The sequence below is a fragment of the Protopterus annectens genome, chromosome 13.part0 (assembly GCF_019279795.1).
Source record: "Protopterus annectens isolate FY-2018-M chromosome 13.part0, PAN1.0, whole genome shotgun sequence".
Taxonomy (NCBI): domain Eukaryota; kingdom Metazoa; phylum Chordata; order Ceratodontiformes; family Protopteridae; genus Protopterus; species Protopterus annectens.
In genome coordinates, this window is record NC_056747.1 from 1,261,072,610 (window position 1) to 1,261,095,093 (window position 22,484).

The 22,484-nt window shown below is 45.6% G+C and overlaps 1 protein-coding gene across 1 annotated transcript in view; it reads right to left on the reverse strand.

Annotated features, from left to right (window-relative positions):
• The window catches only part of NPEPPS (aminopeptidase puromycin sensitive), a 1,948,381-nt gene that overhangs the window by 1,753,699 nt on the left and 172,198 nt on the right, over positions 1–22,484 (reverse strand). The gene's annotated exons all lie outside the window — the stretch shown is intronic.

Consider the following 22,484-nt stretch of genomic DNA (forward strand, 5'->3'; position numbering starts at 1 on the left):
TACAATTATTAACTTTGTCTGACATCGGTCTGAGGCAAGAAAAGTTTTCCCAACGGGGTACTTAGCTTTGAAGAAGACTTCGGTTGCAAAATTTTCGTAATTTCAGGAGCTGGCCGACCGGCACTTGCGAACGTTTTCTGCTTCGGGCACCATGCGGCAAGAAAGACTGGAGAAAATGGCGTCGGCTGGTTCTTTTATACCCCTGTCGCAATGACGTCAGGGAAGAAGCGACGACAACCGATGCCGGCCCTAGACTTTGGAATTCGGCCGACCGAGGACCCGCCTGACGGCAGGAGAACCCATCTGTTATGACTGCAGCTGTATGCACGATGAACATCTGTGTGGTAGAAAGACTAAAGAGGCAAGGCTGCAGTATAATGGGCAAGAATACGGCTGGCACCCTGAGAAAATTGTACAAAGAATAGGTGTCCTGAGACCAGGCAGTGCCGGTGACAGTCCCAGAAGTTCCTGCTGCTGAAATTTCATGAAATCAGGTCACAGTCTTCCAGGGCAGTATTTTAGAACACAGGTGACAAGCTCACAGGAAGATAAAGGTAACTTCTCAAATACAAAATTCAAATCCCAATAAAGAGCCACTGCATGTCAGACTCAGTGGACACAGTTTTCCTAAACTTTGGAGATTAGGACCCCTTTTTGATTCCTATTACAAGATCTTTGCGGGGTCTCAAACTAGACTCCTACAACAGATAGTGCCTTCCGCTCTAGCTCACACTTGTGCATCTTCTCTTTGACATAAGGACCAAACAAGGAAATGGAGTATTAATAAAGAATACTTTAATGTTTCTGTAAAATCACAAAGGTGAAGCTATGGGCGACGTCTCATCACAATGCCTTAACCTGCTGTTCAAGAGCCTCCATCAGCTGCACTGTGCATGAGCCACATGAAGAGATTACTTATGTTTAACAATGCCCAGGTGGCCTCTGTTTCTTAGAGTCTGGGGTGTATGGCTTCTTCAAAGACACAATCCTTTTCAGCTAGATCCTGTTTGAAAATGGTTCATATGGGTGGTGTAGATCACAGTCATGTCTCTTCACTGCAGTCGTTAACCTTGGTGATGAAATCTTTCTACTAATGTATGACGTACATTTTTGTGTGTAAAACTTCTCCCCAGGTCTCCAATGAAAAGGTGCCTTTGGACAAGTCGGACTCTTCCTGCTAACAAATGGAAGTAAATACAGCGAGAGAGATAAAAATACACCACCACTAATTTTAATCCAAGTTACACAACTCGATCAAAATGCAGCAAACAATAACTATTCACTACATACAGTATATACATAACAAGGGTACAGGGAATTGAAGGGAAAAGAAAGAGAAAGGATGAGATTCCACAATGAAAAAAAATATTTATTAAGGATAAAAACTGACTAGGAAATGAGTTTGCACCGACAACCTGGAAGCAATGGACAGAAATGTATCTAGCAACAAAATAAATCACATGATCAAGAAAGTCGAGAACTGCTGCCTGGGAATGCCTAACATTGAACAGGCTACACAATGTTCCCCCAGGTTAGCAGTTCATGTTGGAAATGAATGGAAGGGTAAAGGGGAAATGGGATTACATTTTCTGGTCATGAATTAGTCATCTTTAAAAAAGATGTTTCAGGAAGCAGAAAATAAAAAAAAAAGTTATGTACTTACAATTACGTTCCATGTATGTTGTCCATCTTGACCTTTACTCTCACTGATGGGTCAGATCCAATCCACTGGATCCATCCAGACTTTTTATAAAAGCAAGGCCTTCGGCAAAACCCCGTGGTCATTCTCCCTTACCCATAATGTAACTCCCTAACTTCCTCAGATCTTGTTTGCCCCTGAAAACTTATACAGAGGTAACTGCTTTACAGATCAATACACACAAATTGTTCCTACGCTATACAGTCCCAGAATATGCAATTAGTGCTACTCTGTCTCCCAGGAGTATAGGCAGAAAGTAATAAAGGTGGGTTGTGAGAATAAAGGTCAAAATGGACAACACACATGGAACCGCAACCGCAGCAACCTGATTCTTGGGTAGCTCATGGGAGATTATTATCTGAACGACAGGACCAAAAGATGCTCTGCTCCTAGAATCCAAATCCACTTTCTAATGAGTAATAAAGGTACGAGTATTTGCCCATGTGGCTGCAGCACAGATATTATCCAAAGGTAAGCTAGCTTGAAAAGTTGCAACAACCTCGTGGAATGAGCTTCAACAGGGGTAGCAACAGTTTTGTTGTTAGAGTTGTACATGAAAAATGGACATTGCGAGAGCCATTTAGACAAAGTAACTTTGGACACCAGTAGGCCTTTTCTAATATCAGAGTAAGAAATAAATAGCTGATCTGATTTTCTGATTCCTGATGTTCTGTGTAAGTAGAAACTTAATAGTCTATGAATGTCCAGAGGATGCAATGAATATCCCCCTTTATTCTGGAGGTTTGTAAAGAAAACTGGTAACTTGATTGACTGATGTTACTTTCAGACAACTTTGGGTAGGAATGAGGGGTCGGTGCATAAAGAAACTCTGTCCTTATGAAACAAAGTATGGTGGCTTGACAAAGCTTGTAATTCCGAAACTCTCCTTGCTGAAATAATAGCTACTAAGAAGAGTGTTCTCCAGGAGGGATGCTTCAATTCACAGGTAGAAGATTATTCTAAGGATGGACAATGCTTAACAAAACTGAGATCCCAAGGTGGTGACTGTTTTTTGTACGGGGGTCTTATCACTGTAGTTCCTTTCAAGAATGCCTTACAAAGTCTGACATGATCCCAGAACCATTTTCTCCTATATGAAAATTTAAAATTGCTGCCAACTGAACTCAAATAGTGGCTGCAGCAGCACCCGCATTAAAAAGTTTCACAAAAATTCTAGGATAGAATGCATGGGTGCAGAGAAGGGGTCTGTTTGATTACTGCTGGCCCATGAAACAAATCTTTTTCATTTACCTTAATACAATTTGTGTGTAAATGACTTATGGGAAGATAAATAGAAGTTATGTTCTTACCATAACGTTCCATGTTAGTTGTCTTCTTCTCGCCTTCTTCTTGCTGGATGGGTTCGGAGCCGACCTCGGCTCCGACTCGGCCACTCAAAGCTCGAGAGTTGGTTCCACCGGCTCGAGGCTCCCCTTATATCCCACAATGCTAGGCGAGAGTTACCTCAGATCTCGTTTGTAAGCTAACCCCAGCTTATAACAGTAACAATATAACTGTAAACAGAGTCCACCTCTAACAACAGGAAGAAAGAAGGGTGACCTACATCCTGAACCAGGAAATATGCACAACAGCATATGTCTAAGAAAGAGGTGGTAGAAAGAGAGGTCACAATCACAACTCCTCTAGGTCTGTCCAGGCCAGGGGGAAGGAGGGTGGGGCCTTAAGAAGAAGCGAGAAGAAGACAACTAACATGGAGCGTTATGGTAAGAACATAACTTCTATATGTTAAGTTGCCTATCTCGCCTTCATTCTTGCTGGATGGGACTGCGTCCCTAGCACCTTGTCCCGGGTGGCCTAACGGAACAGACTCCTGAGAACAGTGGAACCAAAGTTAGCTCTATGCCTAGAAGCTAAATCCAACTTATAATGAGAAATGAAAGTGTGAGGAGTAGCCCAAGTAGCGCTGCACAAATGGTGTCAATAGGCAGTCTGTCTTGGAAGGCTAAAGAAGTAGCCAAAGCTCTGGTGGAATGGGCCTTAGGTTTATTAGGCAGCTTTTGGTGTCTAATTTCGTATACAAGGGAAATCAAAGATGTTAGCCATCTGGATAATGATACCTTTGAAACTGAAAGTCCCTTTCTGCTTTCCGCATAGGAGACAAACAGCTGATCAGATTTTCTGAATTGTTTTGTTCTATCCAAGTAGTACCTCAATTGACGGTGAACATCCAGGCAGTGTAACTTTTGTTCAGACCTATTGGAGTATTCTGGAAAAAAGACAGGTAGATCAATGCTTTGATTTAGATTTGACGTCGAGACCACCTTAGGCAAAAAGGACGGGTTAGTTCGTAAGGATACTCTGTCCTTATGAAACAAAAGATAAGGAGGACGACAGCTGAGTGCTTGAAGCTCTGAAACTCTTCTAGCTGATGTAATAGCTACCAGGAAAAAGAGTTTTCCATGATAATAATTTTAAAGAACAGGAGACTGCAGGTTCGAAAGGGGGAAGAATCAAAGAAGCAAGAACTAAATTTAGGTCCCAAGGAGAAGGAGGATTTCTTATAGGAGGTCTGAGAAGAAAAACTCCTTTCAAAAAGGCTTTGCAAAGCTTGTGGGACATTAAGGCAGATTCAGAAATACCCACATGAAAGTTAGAAATAGCTGCCAATTGAACTTTAAGTGTAGAGGGAGATGAACCTGCATGGAAGAGTTCAGCTAGAAAATCAAGGACTAATTGGATGGAAGCAGTGAAAGGATCTATGTCCTTTCCTTGAGCCCAATATGTAAAGCGTTTCCACTTACTCAAATAAATCTTCCGAGTGGAAGATTTATGGGAAGCTATCAAAATATCTCTAACAGAGTGAGATAATTGAGGAAGCCTGGCTAAGGTTGGAACTGGAGGAACCAAGCAGTGAGGTTCAGAGAGGGAGGAGCGATGAAACTGACCCGCCTGATGGATCAAAAGATCTGGAACCATGGCCAGATTCCACGGTCGCTCCAAAGAAATCGATGTAGAAAGGGGAACCACACTTGTCGAGGCCAGTAAGGAGCAATGAGGATCAATGAGGCCTTCTGAGCGATAGCTTTCTGTATCACTTGAGAGATTAGTGGGAAGGGAGGAAATGCATACATAAGTCCCCGGGGCCAAACTTGGACTAGAGCGTCTCTGCTGGGTTGGCCTGGTAAAGGGAATAGAGTGAAATATTCTCTGCACTTGCTGTTTTGGGGAGTAGCAAAAGATCGCAGCAAGGCTGACCCCACTTGAGGAAAATTTCTCTCACAACAGAGTCTTTCAGAGACCACTCGTGAGGCATGAGGATAGCTCTGCTCAACTTGTCCGCAATTTGATTGTACTTCTTGGGGATGTGCGTTGCTATCAGATATCGCTGAGAAGAAATCGCCCATTGACACAGTCTGAGTGCTTCTCGACACAGGGGTATGACCTGGTTCCGCCTTGTTTGTTGATGTACCACACTACAGACATATTGTCTGTCTGGATTGCAATCGTTCCCAAGGGAAGAGAGTCTTGAAGGGCTTGCAACGCTAAAAGCACTGCTCTCATCTCCAGAACATTTATGTGCAAGTGGCATTCGTTTGGTTGCCATGTGCCCTGGACCGTCCTGCCCTGATAATGCCCCCACCCGATCAGGGAGGCATCCGTTGTCAGAGTAGCAACCGGAGGGTGGAACAAAGGGTCTTCCCAACAAGAGCTGAGGGAAGACATCCACCACATAAGATGATTCTTGCACGCTTGCGTGATCATAATGGTGTGAGACATTGGAAGTTGCTGGTATGACCATTGAGTAAATAGCATCCATTGAAGGATCCGCATGTGGAATCTGGCTAATGGAAGCAGAGGTATGGCCGCTGCCATAATTCCCAACACTTTCAGAACTAACCTGGCTTTGATTCTGTTGTTGTTGAAAAGGAGTGATACCAGTTTGTGAATGTCTGTTATTCTCTGATGTGTTAGTCTACAGACATGTTTACTGTATCTAGATTTGCGCCTATGTAGGTAATAGTACGAGAAGGTGACAAAACAGACTTTTCGCAATTTATTGAAATACCCAGCTTTTGACAAATGCGAAAAGTGTAATCCCTGGCCATCAGAAGGAGATGCTTGGTGGGAGCTGTGAGGAGCCAGTCGTCCAAATATGGAAACACCTGGAATCCTTGTCGTCTCAGGTGAGAAGCTACCACTGCCATGCATTTGGTAAACACCGGGGCAGTGGTGAGACCAAAGGGCAGGGCCCTGAACTGAAAATGACTGGTTCCCAGCCTGAAGCGGAGGAATCTTCTGGAGCGTCTGTTCATTTTATGTGATAGTACGCATCCTGAAGGTCTATAGAGCACATCCAGTTTCCTTTGCCCAAAAGGGGAAGGATGGATTGCAGCGTGACCATCCGAAATCTTGTTTTCTTGACTGATCTGTTCAAGATACTGAGATCCAAAATTGGTCTCCAGTCCCTGTTTTCTTTGGAACTAAAAAGAACCTTGAGTAGATTCCGGATCCTTGCTGGACTGCTGGAACTGGCTGAATTGCTCTTTTTGCAAGCAGTTTTGAAATCTCCAAAACCGCTAGATCCCTTTGAGCGGGTGGAACATCTGGAAGGGATTTTTGACTGATTTGGAATGCGAAGAAAGGGGATAGAATAGCCTTGAAATGATGGACTGTACCCATTTGTCTTGAGTCAGGGATAGCCAGGCTTCTGGGTACAGTGACAATCTTCCCCCGACTGCCTCCGAAGATGGGCAGTCGGGCAACACCTCAGGGATGCTGAAAGGGCTTGTCAGGGAAGGCTTCCCGATTGCCCTGGTTCTGCGGACCCCCTGCCCCTAGGGCGACGTCTACCATTGTTATTCCCGCCTCTGCCTCTGGCGGGGAAACGACTCTGTGCGTCAGGTGAAGTCCCTTGAGATTGTTTACGGAACCACATCTTTCCACCTTTCTGGCCTTTGGGGTAAGGCCTAGAAGGAGTAGAAAAACGGACTCCGACGGCAGAAAGGGTCTTGCCATCAGTTTCGCACCTAGTCAAGGTTTCTTTCACTTGAGGACCAAAGACGGCTTAGCCATCAAAGCGGGAGTTAGTGAAAGACGTCTTGAAGGGTCCGCAAATTACATAGCCGCATCCAGGCATGCCTACGTAAGGCCACACCTGTCCCTGCGGCTCTGCTCGCTCCATCAGCCGCGTAAGAAAGAAGGCACATGGAGGAGTTGGTTATGGAGTTAAGGGTAGCCAGCTGCATGTTCATCTTATCTTGGAAACCCGCAGCTGTAGGGTCCTTTAACATTTCACTCGCTTCCTTGATCAAGTCCCTTTGAAGACGAGTAAAATGGCACAGGTAGTTCAGCGAACGCATGGTAAATGTCGCTGACGAGAACATCCGCTTCCCGTACCTGTCCATGGACCTAGATTCCTTGTTAGGTGGATGGACAGGTACTGAAGGATCAGCTAGCTCCTTCTTAGTGGCAGCAGCTACCACCATAGCATCCACAGAAACTCCTTTAGTTAAGAACTGTTTGTCTGCTGGTGCCGTTATGAACTTGGAGGGTCTCCTGGGAGTGGGGTCCACTGAATCAGGAGCCGTCCACGCCTTCTTAGCAACCACCTGCATGAGGGGGTCAAAGGGGGGGACACCCAGGAGGTGGAAGGACGAGAGCCAAACACCTCAAGATACACAGATTCGTCCTCCGAAGGGTTGAGGGCTGGCCAATTTCCCCTCTGTTTCAAGATCTCCAGAATGTCTGCAAATGAGACATCTTCAGAAGGGGAACGGGGGGAACCCTCAGAATCATCCAAATCTGTGTCTGACGTGATGGACTCAGGTGAGTCAATGTCTTTCCTCTTACACTTCCTCTTCCGAGGGGGCTCTTCTGCCAAATCAGGAGAGGCCTCGGAAGAGGATGAAATCCCCACAGGGGTTCCTGAGGAGCTGGCTCTCTGCGGCCCGGGATGAGGGAGTGAGTCGACTTAACCTGAGGCACTGTAGAGGGAGGGGCGGACGGAGCCGACTGTGGAGTAGAGCCAGGCTCTAACACACTCCGCATGACCTCGAATGCACCCTGTCAGGCAGAGCCAGAGGTCCCGCTCCGAGAAGCTAAGAACCCCTCGGCACCGACAGTGATGGCTCGAGGCGATGTCGAGCCGAACTCACCAGCGCCCGAAGCACCGAGAGGGAGAGGGGTCGGACAAGGGTCCGATGCCACTCACCCCTCGGAGCCGACGGCGAAGTCCGGCGCCGAGATTCTTGCAAGGAAGAATTCGGACCCGCCGACGGAGCCGAAGACAATTGTATCGGCTCCGACGCTATCACAGTCTCGGTTCCGACGCGACCCGGCTCCGAGCTCAAGAGAGTCGAAGGAGGAATATATTGATGGACCGGGGCAGGCATCGACTGATGAGTCGGGCTCTGAAGCATCTGGGCCAGTGCCTCGGACTTAAGAAGTCGACTCACTACCCTCTGAAGGTCATGATCCGACAGCCTCGATGACCTAGAGGAGTGAGATCTCTGGCTCCGTTCAGACAGCAGGGGAGATCCTGGAGCCGAATGAACGGAGCCAAGAGATGGTGACCTGGACCTCTTCCTAGTTGTCGGCTCCGAAGGTCTGGTCGGAGCCGACACGGGAACTTCTAATACCTCGGCTCCGCCGAGCGAGGAACCACAGAAACTGTGGACTGAGACTCATCGGCTCCAGCCGGAGCCGATGAAGGCAAAGGTTTAGAAACCTTAGGTCTCGGCTCAGTTGTCGGAGCCGAAGACCTAGATGCCTTAGAGGGCTTCCCAGTAGAAACAGAAAGGGAATCCTCTGGCTTGAGTAAGCCCCTTAATATCAATTTATTTTTTCTATCCTGCAGGACCCTGGGGCTGAAGCCATGGCACACAGCACAGGAGTCCTGCAGGTGCAAAGGTCCCAGACAGTAGACACAAGAAGTGTGAGCGTCTGTCAGAGACATTTTCTGACAGCACGCATCACACTTCTTGAATCCGAGACCTTTGCTTCCTTAGACATTTTTAAAAGGTGTAATCAAACACACACACAAACACACTAATTACACCCTGTCAAGTTTAAAGTATAATAAAACCACTAATTAGGTTTTTAAATAAAAAATAATACACACACTCCCTAGGGAAGAGAAAAGGCCAAAAGGCCCAAGGGAAGAACCTAAAGTTCTTGAGGGAAAAAAACGGGAATTTTTTTGAAGGGGATAAAAATTTCTCTAAACTAAGGGAAATAAGTAAAGATATTAAAATTAAAGGGGTTTTAATAGACTAAATTACACAAGAAAAAGTCACTTACCAAGAACCGGTAGAAAACCAACCTCGATAGCTGTAGCGGCAAACGAGATCTGAGGTAACTCTCGCCTATCATTGTGGGATATAAGGGGAGCCTCGAGCCGGTGGAACCAACTCTCGAGCTTTTAGAGTGGCCGAGTCGGAGCCGAGGTCGGCTCCGAACCCATCCAGCAAGAATGAAGGCGAGATAGACAACTTAACATTATATGTTTTACTGGAGACGAAAGGCAGGAAACTGGCAATCAGAGAAACTGGAGCAGCCAAGCTGGTAGTTTTGAAATTGCCCAGACTGGGATGAACCATCCCCGATGGGGGAGTCAAAGTCCGGAGCAGGGTCCAGAATCCATACTTTGGTCCGCACATGAGGCTGAAGGGGAACCAAATTTGTCAAGGCCAATAACTGTCATCTCCAACAAACTTGCTTTCTGCAAAAATTTGTGAATTGGAGAAATTGGTGGAAAGGCATAAAGAAGTCCATGGGCCAATCATGAACAAGGGCATCTCTTGGGAGACTCCCCATGCAGGAGGGGATCAGGGCAAAATAACTGCTGCAGTTGGGTATTGGTGGGCGATGCAAAGAGAGTGCAACAAGGCTGGCCCCATTTTTGGAAGATCTCTTCCATAACTGACTGAGGGACCACTTGTGCAGCCATAAAATGGCTCTGCTCAATTTGTCTGCAATCACGTTGGACTTCCCCAGAATAAGCGCTGCTATCAGAAAGCAGTTGGAGAACGTTCATAGGTTCATACTAGGCTATCTGCCCTAGGGCATTTATAAGCCTAGCCAGAATGTGTTTGGCTTTCGCCACCCATTTTAAATTTATTTTGCTATGCCCTTTTTCGAGGTTAGTATACTGTGCCTCTGTCTAACAGTGACACAGAAGTGATACCCGGGGTAAACCTACGATCTCCCATCCACTCAAGATTCCTCTTGAAGAGAGTCAATGAGGGACTCTGGAATAAAATCCCAGTCCAGGTTAGGCAGAGTGAAGGGAGCCTCTGGGTTATGAATCTGTCCCTCCAGCATGTCCTATTTATTTCAGTGCTGAGGTTCAAGTCTCTCGAGCGCGTAGCTCAATGGGATTTGGATTTTCTGAGGTGCAGCATGTCCATTAATTCCGGGTTGGACATGGCTTTGTACGTCAGGCACAGATCGCCTCTGAACAGGCGGTATGCCACTGAGTAGAGCTGAAGTTTCTTTAACCGGGCAGCATATGGCATCTGTTTGAGCCCTTTGATCCTCTTGGTGAGGTACTTTTGGGGTCTTTCCAGTTGCTGCAGGTGTCTGGTAAGGTACATCCCAAAAGGGGCATTGTACTCAATTATGGGCCTGATGAGGGATGAGTAAAGAGGCACGATGACGTCCCCTGATCTAGATGTGAATCCCTTCATGATTAGGTGGGCTATATAAAATGTTTTTCTAACCACTTTGGCCAAGTGGCTGTCAAATGAGAGATTGCTATCAACTTGGGTCCCCCCAGGTCCCTAATTACTTCTTCTGTACTTAATGGATTACCGCCTATGTGTAATTTGTGGGCACTTTGTTTTTGCCAAAGGGGATGACTATACACTTTTTGGCATTTAGCTTGAGGCCATGGCTCTGGCACCAGTTGTCTGTTTCTATGAGGCCCTTTTTGAGGATGCTTGTGTCGGCTGGAGAGTCGATTATGGCGCCCAGTTTGCAGTCATCTGCGAACTTGGTCAGCCACAGTCCTTCCGTGTTGGCCTGTACCTCCGAGAAATATATACCGAACAAGAGAGGTCCCAGGACTGAGCCTTGTGGGACACCACTTGTAACTGGTTTGGAGTCTGACATGGCTCCAGCAATTCTAACCATGTGGGTTCTGTCCTTGAGCCAGTTTGCAATCCATCTAGTGACATAGGGGTTTATATTTAAGCTGGTGAGCTGATCTATAATGCCCGAGTGGGGTATTGTATCGAAGGCTTTTGCGAGGTCCAGGTAGGCTGTGTGGACCACCTTCCCCTCGTCAATGGCCTTGGTGACAGTTTCAAAGAAATCAACCAGGTTTAAGAGGCAGGATCTGCCCTTAAAGCCGAACTGGGTAGGATCTAGTGTTTGTAGGTCCCCAATATCCTTATTTATGAGGTCCATGATGATCCTTTCCATAGCTTTGCAGACCAAGCTAGTCAGGCTTATGGGGCAATAGTTTCCAGGATCCGTTGAGGCACCACCTTTATGGAGAGGGACCACTGTTGCTGTACGCCACTCTTTGGGCACATATCCTGTAGTAAGGCTGAGATTGAACAGTAGTTTTATGTTTGGGTTTAGCTCTTCTTGGAGTTCATGTAGGACGCAGCCCGGGACACCGTCTGGTCCCATTGATGCTGTGTTTTTTGCTTTGGAGCAGGCGTCTCTTACCTGAGCATCAGAGATGTCAGAGGTGCAGCACTCTGCTGGGATAGATATTTGCCCTTTTGCTGGGGCGGGGGCCGGAGAAGTTTCCCCCGAACCTGTCAGGTAGGATGTCGGCAATGTCTGCGGGTTCGTGTATTTTTTGTCATTTTGGACTAATTCTGAGCATATCTGGGAATTACCACCCAGGTTCCTAACATAACTAAAGAAAGCCCTGTGATTATCCTTAGTGTCCTGTGCAATTTTTCTAAGCTGGCCTTAGACAATTTTATGTGTGCCCGTAGTTTTTTGCTAATACTGATCAGTGATGCCTTCCCTTTTTGGGATTTTGCTCTATCATTTAGTAGCTTCCTCCTTCTATTGTATAGTTTGTTTATGGCTGGGGTCCACCAGACAGGACGTCTGCCTTTGGAGGATTGGGTCTTGGTTTTATTTGGGATCGCATGATCCATGCATTCCTGAAGGTGTTCATAGAATGCATTTATAAAGGATTCTGCGGTCTGGGCTGTATTTTCCACAAGCCCGGGGGCTTTGAAGGATTCCACCTCAGTTTTGAGGAGTGTGAAATTTGCTTTAGAGAAGTTTTTCACTGTGGTTTTCTGGGCAGGGGTGGGGTCGGGATGTGAATATCCAGTGAGATTAGTTTATGGTCTGATCTTACCAGTGAGGGATACACTTCTGGTCTGGAGCATAGCGTCCCCATGTTGGTGATGATCAGGTCCAGTATGTTTTCCCCTCTTGTGGGAGTGGTAACAAGTTGTTCCATAGCATTTGAGTTTATAAATTCTAGGAACCTTTGGGCTAGGGTGTTGGAGCTAGAGTAATGCTCCCAGTCTATGTTTGAGTAGTTGAAGTCGCCCAATATAATGGTGTTTGGAGAGACCTTCATATTTTCCAGTATTCTCAGGAAGGCCGAGTGGGGTTCCTGTGTTTGGGAGGGTGGTCTGTAGCAGGCTATAAACTGGAAGGCAGTTTTACCCACTGTTAGTTGCACATGGATAGTCTCTGATGCTTTGTGCTTTGCCACCAACCTGGAGGTGTGGGTATCTTTGATGAATATCGATACTCCCCCTCCTTTTGTGGTTCGGTCCAAGTTTTGGGGCCGAAAAGCATGGTATGAGGTATAACCTGGTAGTGCTGGGGTGCTCTCGGGAGCCCTGAACCAGGTTTCTGTTACTGCACAGATATCGATGTTCTCCATGCTAAGGAGAGTTTCGAGTGCGTGCATCTTGAGGTTTACACTTCTGGCGTTGAGTAGCATTACTCAGTTTCTTATCCCTTGTGATACCTATGGAGGTGGGTTTGTCTTTTGAGCCTTGCCTAAAAAAGGCACTATGGGGGTAGCAAGAGCCTTTGCCAATATCCGAAAGCCCACTGCCAAACCATCAGGGCTTCAACAAAAGGGGTAATACCTGGTCCCCCCCTGTTTATGTACCAGACCAAAGACATGTTGTCTGATTGGATTGCTATCATTCCCAGAGGGAAGTCGTCTTAAAATGCTTGCACTGCCAAAAGTACCACCCTCATCTATAAGATGTTTACATGCAAATCAGCCTCGTTTTGATGCCAGATGCCTTGAACCGTCTTCCCAGATAATGCCCCCTACCCTATCTGGGAAGCGTCACTGGTCACTGTGGCTTGGGGTTGGGAAGGAACAAAGATGACCCTAGGCTACCATAGGAGACTGAAGCCACCACTGAAGAACCATTTTGCATGAATCTGTTATTAATATCTTGCATGTCAATGGAAGTTTTAGAACTGCTGCAAATAATTCTCATGTGGAGAAGAGCCAAGGGAATGAGGACAATTGAGGTAGCCATCTTGCCTAGTACTTGGAGAACTAGTTTGCCCGTGACTCGTTTCTTTCTCATCAATAACCACACATGTCAAAGGCTGCCCACTCTGTCTTGTGCGAGTTTTGCTGTCATTATAGTGCAAAAGGCCTCCTCGGAAGCCAGTGCCTGCATTGCGGCTCCGGAACCAACAAAGCAGAGACAGCCAAAAGTTCGGAAGACAAAGATTTCTGCAGCGTACCAGACTCTGAAAGGGTCTTGTAGAGGCCTGTGTAGATAATGAATCGGGCATCAGGGGCTGCAAAAGCACCTCACTGAATTCCAGAGAGCTGACTACCTTCTTAGCGGTAGCGTCAGAAGGCTTAGCCTTGTGTGGTCTGTCTTTATCTTTATCTCTGCATTTTTTCAGAATGTCCATGGATTGTTGGCTGACAGACAACATATCGGAATGCGAAGACGGAACATGAAAATAACCGTCTACAATAAGAGCTCTACAGCAAATGGTTCTCGCATTAAAGAGGGCACAGAACCAGCAATGGGGGACGTCATGGTCTGGGCCTAAACAAGTGGCACAGTAAGAATGGAAGTATTGGTGTCGGATCTGCTTTCCACAGGTGAGACAACTTTTTCAGACATCGGTTAGTGCAAGAAAAAAGGGTCCCCAATGAGGTACTTGGCTTTAGACGTTTTCAGCTGAAATTCAAACTCTGGTAGCTACCGACCAGCATTCATGCTAACTGCTTCTGCTACGGGCTCCATGGCAAGAAAGACTGATGTAATTATGTCAGCTGCCTTGCTTTAGAGCACTGATGACCTGATGCAAGACTACAGGCAACTGCAGCCGATGCAGAAAAACACAGACTCTGATATTGAGACCGTTCGAGGGCTACCACAGCAGGGATAACCCACAGGCGATGATGCAACAGTGAAACACGAAGAACATATCTGCATTCCCTGAACCCTGCAGAAGGCCACCACTGGGGATAGACATTTGGTAAAGACTCTTGCAACCACAGAAAGACCAAAAGCAAATCACAGAATTGCCAATGTCAAGAAGAAATAGAGAAAAAAAACCTCTTCAAAACAGGGTGAATAGGAATGTGAAGATGGGCATGTTTCAAATCCAGAGATAACAAGAAAGCCTGGGGAAGCAAGATAGAATAGACAGCATCCTGACTGAAGGAACCTTTAGAAAAAGTGTTGAGAAAAGAAAGATCCAACATGGGCCAAGACTCCTCCTTTTTTGGAATTAAAATATCACGGAATAAACCCTGTGCCCTGTTGAGAAGGGGGAAGGGGATGAATGGTTCACTGCACTAAAGATCCTGCAGAACTGGAGGAATGTGACGGAGCCGGCAAAGAGGAGGCTCGGAAAGACCTGAAAAGGAAGGGACTGCCTAACAATAAAATAACAGTCTTCATAATGGAAACCACCCAGGAGTCTGGTTATCTGTTGCCAGACATGAAAGTACAAAGTTTACCTGAGGGAAAGAGGAAAATAGCCAGCACCCAGAAGTGCATGATCATCAAATGAAAGCAGATTTGTCAGGGAAATAAAGCTTTTTATTCTCAGAATCTGGAGAACACCTATCAGGAAAAACCCTCTTGGAAGACCTCAGCCCCAGAAGGCTGTCTCTACTGCCTTCAGACCAAAGAAGATTCTATGGAACAGGAGAAATAACCGCTTCAAATCCTGCATAACTTTCCCTTATCCTGAAGGCCTTAAACGGCTCAGCTTCAGCACAGCCACAAATATTCTGGTCATCTAAAGGAAAATCCAAGAGCTTTGACTTGATATCACCAGAGAGAGCTTGTCAGTGTAACTTAGAATACCTAATCATAAACCCTGAGGCAGATGCCCTAAAAGGGGCATCAGCAGTATAACTGCTCTTTACAGACCGACAAGCCATCTGGGATGCAGTGCTCAAGTAAATGGCAGAAAACCTTTCCTCAGAACCTGACAAAAAAGAATACCCCAAGCTGAGACAGAAGAGCCAGCACATATCTAGTCATACAGATAAATAGGCAGAAAAAACACTTTCTTCCCATACAGCTGGGTAGCAAGACAGTCCATGCTTGAAGGTAAAAGCTTAGAAGAGGATACAAACTTAGATGTCTTAGCAGCCAAGGAAATCACAGCAGGGTTAGAAAGACTTCGACAAAAAAACTTCTGAGCTTTAGGGACTTTGTAGAACCAGTCAGGCTTCTTTGGAGGAGGCTGAGAATCAGAGGCTTGAGAAGCCAAAGAAAAGTGTCAAATAAAGCATCCAAACACAGGAGAGACTTCAGAAGGTCTGGGTCAATCAATCTGCAAAAGCTCACTGCACCTCTTTTGGACATCAGAATCTTGGAAACCATCCCATTTAAATGTTCCATCATATGTACCACAGTATTCTCAAAAGGACAATTCTTCCGTAGGGAATCTGAAGAAAGATAATCCTTTTCCACAGACCCTAAAGCAAGGGGTGAATTGAGAGTAAGTCAATGACTCTTCACCAAAATCCAAATTCAACTCTTCAGAGGACTCACACTCCCTATGTGATTTTAGATGGAGCAGAGGACCAAGGAACAGGAAAAAGGAATAGATGAACCTTGAGGAGGCTTTAAAGCCATAAAGGCATTAAAAAAGACTCAGTGTGAAATCCTGCCATTCCTTGCGAGGATCCTTTGCCACAACAGCCACACAACCCGGCCTTGTTTCTTTTTCAGGGTAACATTAGCTCTAACAAACCTAGCAGGTTCAGACCCCTGCCTAGATTGAATAAGAATAGCAGGGACATCCTAAACAGTATCAAGGGAAACCCCCTAGACCTCTCTGATATCAGCCATAGTTTCCCCTCCACTTCTGCAGAAGATACAGGCACAGCATCAGCAGACATGCAAGCAGGTAAATCAATCTCTGCCTCCAACTGGGTCATGGCAGAGGCAGTTGAAGCCGGCACGTGAACAGTCCCTCTGACAGTTTTAAGCAGTGGCTGAATATCCATGCAGGCCGACTCGGAAGACATGGTACCTTGTGCAAAAAGCTTCAAATGCCGATTCTCACAGTAAATACAAAGGGACAGACAGCTGCAGGGAGTCTTCAAAAAATGCACGCCTGACAAATCTCACACCAATTGTGACTGCGTGCAGCATCCACACTAATAAGGTACTTGTGTCTATTCTTATGGGGAATCTGCCTCCCACGTTCACTTCCCCTTCCTGGATGACATGTAAAGTGGTATGGCTAGCAAATGAAAAACAGGAAGGAAAAGACCTCCATTGGGGTACTTACCTTATAAAAGTATAAGTAGTTAAACCAACTTTGTGAATGACCTAAAAAAAAAAAAAAAAGTTTCCTAGAATAGCATTCATATTGGTGGCAACACTTCTTGAGGATTAGGTACTTGTACGCCACTTATGTACTTCAGGTCTTGGACATAGGAGATGCATCAGACATACAGCACCTGGAAGGTGACAAGGCATTGGTATGCTGGCTGGAGAAATGGCTATCTGTACAGTATACTGCAACAGTGACAAGAAATTGACATCACCTGAAATATTCTTGGAAAAAGCATCAGAAAAAGAATCCTTTAAAAAGTACTGATTGTAGTTTGAGGACAGTGTGGCTTCATATAAATGCAATCATTTTTTAAGCTCAAACTCTTGAATCTCTTCAGAAAGTGAAGAACCCCTTTTTCTTTAACCAGAACCTGCAATACAGGAAGGAAGGAGGGGTCAACAGCCTGCAGTAAACCCAGTGCTATGCCAATAAATTCCTCCTGTCCACAGTAACAAAACAAAAGAAGACATATGCTTAAGTTTGATTCTTTTTGAAAGGAATTTCTATAGAAGCAGACCCACTTGTCAGCAAAAATCTCCTTAAGGATAGGTACAGTTCTCTGGTTGGGCAGTGTCATTCTCTGCTCTTTCTCCAAGGATCGAGAAGAGAGGCTCGCCATTGCCTGCTAAAGGTACTCCAACAGCTGCAAAGAATGTGTTTAACCTGCAACAGCCACAGAGGACGTGCCTAATCCCTAGCACATGGTGCCTACAGTGAATACACTAGTGGGAACAAAGGAAAATGAGTTGTCAGAGAGCCAATTTTGACCACAGCAGAGTCACTCACCTGCAGCTGAAGCACATAAGCAGCCTGCTGTGGTGGCAAAGGCTGATTGACAACTTTCCTCTTTTTGTGGCTAGAAGGAAAAACAAAGAAACGGGTAGCTTGCTCCATGGTTAAACTGAAAAAGGTGCCTGGCAGCAAGTCAGTAAAACGTACAGTACTACACTTACCATAAATGTAGATGTTAGAGTGTATTCACTGTTGCAGTCATTACATTTGGGTAGAACCCCAAAGTTACGGTTGGGAGGCTGGAGCTAAACAGCATTAGGTGCGGATGTAAGGCCCTGCAGCACTGCAGTGGCAAAGCCTGCCCTGGATTTAGAGAGGCAAATGGTAATGCTTTGTAAAGGTGTGAACAGAACTCAAGTAGCAGCCTCTAGAATTTCTTTGGTTGGTACTCCTCTGAGAAAGGCTGCTGAAGTAGCTGCAGCTCTGGTGGAATGCGACCTAGTGCCCTTGGGCACAGTTTAACCATGGTGTAAGTAGCACAAACGGATGCAGTGGCTTATCCACTTTGAGATGGCCTTTCCTTCTGATCCTGCAGCATATGACACTAGTAATGGCTCAGTTTTTCTTAGAGCTTTAGTCCTGCTCAAGTAGAATCTTAGCTGTCTGTGTACGTCCAAGGAATGCAGAATCCTCTCCCCTTTGTTCTGCGGATTTGGATAAAAAGTTGGCAGATGAATTGTTTGGTTAAGAGCCACACTGGAAACCACCTTCGGCATAAAAGTAGGATTTGTCCTCAGAGACACCCTGTCTATATAAAATATGATAAAAGGCTCTACAGCCATGAGGGCCTGTAGCTCTGAAATTCTTCTTGCTGAAGTAATTGCTAGTAGCAGAGTTGTCTTCCATAAGAATTTTATATCCGCTGTAACGGCCGGTTCAAATGGAGGTAGGGTGAGCTTTTCCAACACATAATTGAGGTCCCATGCAGGTAACGGTGATCTAGGAGGTCTTAGATTTTTGGCTCCTCTAAGACACTGCTTTAGTAAAGGATGAGAAAAGATTGGTGGCTCTGTATTGTAATGAGCCAAAGTGGCAGAGGCATGGATTTTGATTGATGAGAAACGGGCCTTTGTCAAGTATCTCAGTTAAGTATTGTAATATCGGAGGAATATGTGGTTCTGCTGTATCAGTTCCTTGTGCTTGATTCCAAGCACAGAATCTCTTCCATTTGTCAGCATAAGATTTTCTAGTTACTAGGCCTTCTGGCTTCCAAAATGACATCCATCACAGCTTTACTGAGAGGTGTCATTCGTATGATTACATGATTAGCCATGCAGCCAGGTTCAGAGTCAGTAGTTGATTGTGCAGGATCTGATTGTTTTGCTGGGACAGTAGTTGCGGTCTTTGAGGCAAGGTCAAAGCTGGGTATTGAGACAAGTTCCTTAGGATTGGGTACCAGTATTGGCGGGGCCAGACCGGGGCAATTAATATCATCTTTGGCTTCTCTTGTCTGACTTTTTGGAGGACATTGGGTAGACGAAGCAGAGGAGGAAAGGCATAAACTGACAGGTTTTTCCAACTGAAGGATAGGGCGTCCACTTTCCATGCTGGTCTGTGATAAGCCCTTGTGCAGAATCTTTTCAATTGATAATTTTGAGGAGAGGCAAAGATCCATGTCTGGGCTCCCCCATTTCTCTGTTATCATGCTGAATACTTGTGGATTTAGCTTCCACTCGTGAGGATCCATAAGGTTTCTGTTTAAATCGTCTGCCAGAGTGTTTTGTTTTCCTGGCAGGAATTGAGCTTGAAGATGTATTTGGTAGGTCAAAGCTGTGTCCCACAGTGCCATGGCTAATCTGCAAAGGGAGTAGGAGTGTGTGCCCCCTTGCTTGTTTACATGCCACATGACTGTGGTGTTGTCCGTATTTATCAGTAGTTGTCCTGGATGAAGTAAGTCCTTGAAGGCTGTTAGGGCATTTTGAACAGCTAGCATCTCTTTCTGGTTGATATGTAGATGCATTTGTTTTGGTGCCCATATGCCCTGAATGCATCTTCCTGCCATGTGGGTCCCCCCAGGCATAATCTGATGCGTCTGTTGTTACGGTTTGGCTGGCAAGAGGTAGAGTGAAGGGCCGTCCCATGTTTTGGTGACAGGCCTTTGCCCACCATAGAAACTCATGTTGCTGGCAGGGAATGAGAGGAATCATTGTTTCCAAACTGTGTGAATGTTGACTCCATAAACCTTTTAGGTACCATTGAAAGTTTCCTCATATGCAGTCTTGCATATGGAATTAGTAGGATGCAGTATGCTATGAAGCCCAGAGCCTGCAGAATTTGTCTTGCAGAAGACTGGGTTTTTGTTGCCATCAGTTTGAAGTAAGTAGTCAGTTGCCTTTGTCTGGCATGAGATAAGCCATCTGGGCAGTTGTATTCAAGCTTGCACCCAGGAATGTTATCTTTTGAGAGGGTACCAGTTGTGATTTATTTTCGTTTATAGTGTACCCTAGACATGTTAGAAGCCTTTTCACAAATGCCAGGTGTCGAAGAAGAGTGTCCTTGTTCTCTGCTTGAATGAGACAGTCGTCCAAGTAAGGATATATTGTATAGTTCTTTGTCTGCAAAATGCAATTACTGGTGCCAGGCACTTTGTAAAGACCCTGGATGCAGTAGATAAGCCAAAGGACAGTGCAGAGAATTGGTAATGCATTAAGCCAGCCTTGAATCTGAGGTATCCTCTGCACGACTGTCTTATTGGGACATGCAGGTATGTCTCTTTTAGGTCTAAAGTCACCAGCCAAGCATTCTTGCCCAGCATAGGTAGAAGCTGCTGCAAAGTCAACATTCTGAATTTTGGAATGTCCAGGTATGTGTTCAAAATCAATAAATCCAGTGTTGGCCACCAGGCCTTGTCCTTTCTGGGTACCAAGAACAGTCAAGTAAAAACCTTGTCCTTTTTCCTGTTCTGGTACTGTCTGAATGGCCCCCATATCCATGAGGGACGTAACCTGTTTCTGTGCCTCTGTCCATTGATTTTTTGGCAGATCTGGCCAACCACTTGCCATTGGCAGAGTGTGGAAATGGAATCTGTATCCCTGTGATACGATGTTTAGTACCCACTTGTCCTGGGTTATTTAACTGCCAATTTTGAGCAAAAAGTGCAAATTTTCCCCTATGGGTGCTGCCAAAAGATAAGTGCTTGGTGTAGGCAGAGGGAAGTCATTGGGGTTGTTTTCTGTAGGTTTGCGCTTTATCTCCTCCAGATTTGGAGGTGGATGCGCCCCCCATTGCTTTGACCTGTACGAGTCTTGCGCCTGGTATCTGGAACCCTTAGGGCATCTGGATTTGCCCCTTTGAGCTCTGTCTGACACAGGAAAGGACCAATTTTTTTGTAGGCAAGTGTCTACTGAACCTTGGTGGCTGGACTTGTAAGAAGTCTTTAACAGTTTGCATAGACTTAGCTTTGTCTTCCATTTTCTTTAAAACCTCTTCTGCCTTAATACCAAACAGAGAATCATGCTGTAAAGGTGCATCTAGCAATTTAGCTTTAACATGATCAGGCAAATTTTGCTCCTTTAACCAGGCATGCCTCCTAATCGCAGATCCAGTAACTGCGGCCCTGCAGGAGGCCTCTAAAGAATCAAAATCACATTGTAAAGTATGCTTTTCAACTTGTTCAGCTGCATGCAATAATTCCTGCAATTCTTCATTTTCTGCACATTCTGAAATCAACATAATTTTCTGTTTCAGCAATCCCATAACATGTTGTTGGTACTTAAGCATATGAAATTGACAGTTTAAGGCTCTGATTGCCAAGGTTGCAGATGTACAAACCTTTTTTCCCCCATCTGTCCAGTGCCCTTGAATCTCTGTTAGAGGGGGTAGGATTTTTTGCTGTTGAGGCCTTAACTCCCTTTGGGCCCTGTGAAATAGTTTCAGGATCAGCAGCAGGGTTTCTAAATAAAAATTTATGTGAGCCGGGGACCCTGTAATATCTGTCAGGCTTACTGGGAGCCGGAGGTAAGGAGTCAGGGGTCAAGCTCGACTCTGAAAACACACAATCCACAATGTCTAAAACAGGGGGAATGGCCAAAGGCTTATGCTGAGGAAGAAGGAAATCCCTGAGCCTCTTTTTTTGATTTTGAGAAGTCTTGACTCTCCCAGTGAAAATGCTCCCTCAAAGTATGCAAGGTTTCACCAAATGAATAATCCTCAGGAGGAGGTGCAGATGGAATAGACTCCTCAGCATCAGAATCCTCATAGGGAGGCAAAGATAATTCCTGATCCGATGAGGAATCAAAAGAAATAGAAACCTGATCTGAAGATTCATAATCAGCGTCTTGCCTAGGCCTCTTATTCTGATGGGGGATGGGTACCCCTGATCAAGGTAACAAGGTCTTCAGCCATTTAGATTATCTATTTTTTAGGCATAGAGGCCTGTGCACATGGCTCATGTGTCAGTTGTTTAGTTTTAGAGGTTGCTTTTGTCTTTGATTTTGCAGCTGTCGTCGGTTTGATATACAAATATTGAGGTCTGAATACACCCTCAGAAGCCGGTGCCTGCTCCCCGGCTTCGGACCCATCAGAGGGAGATACATCCATCGGTCCAATACCTTGAGTATCTTGCGGCATGCCGGACTCCACATGAGTGTCGGTAGAGGCCTGTGACTCAAAGGTAGCGGGTATCAGGGGCTGCAAAAGCGCCTCACTGAGTACTGGCGACTGGCTTAGGAGAAGCTTAGTCATCGGTTTTGGATCTTGACTGCCTTTCTCTGTCCTTTTCTTTGCGTTTATGTACTCCGGTAGTAGGATTGCTATCAGACGACATTTCTGGGTAGTTAAATCTGTTTCCAAAATACTTTGATGCAAAAACATACAGACGTTTAATAGTGCGTTGGTTAAATCTAGCACAAAACAGACAGCCAGGCACATTGCGATCAGGGCCTAGGCAAAGAATACAGTATAAATGGAAACCCTTATGAGGTATTTGCTTCCCACAAGTAATACAATTATTAAACTTTTTCTGACATCAGTAAAAAGAAAGAAAAAAGTTTCCCCAACGTGGTACTTCGCTTTAGTGAAGACTTCGGTACTGAAACTCAAACGAATATTTCAGTAGTCGGCCGACCGGCACTTGCGAAATGCTTCTGCTTCGGGCACCGCGCGGCAAGAAAGACTGAAGAAAATGGCGTCGGCTGCATGCTTTATACCCCTGACGACATGGAAGAGAAGACCGCAACCGACGCAGGACCCAAGACTTTGGAATTCAAGCCGACTTGAGGGCAACCTGCCAGCAGATTACCCAAATGTA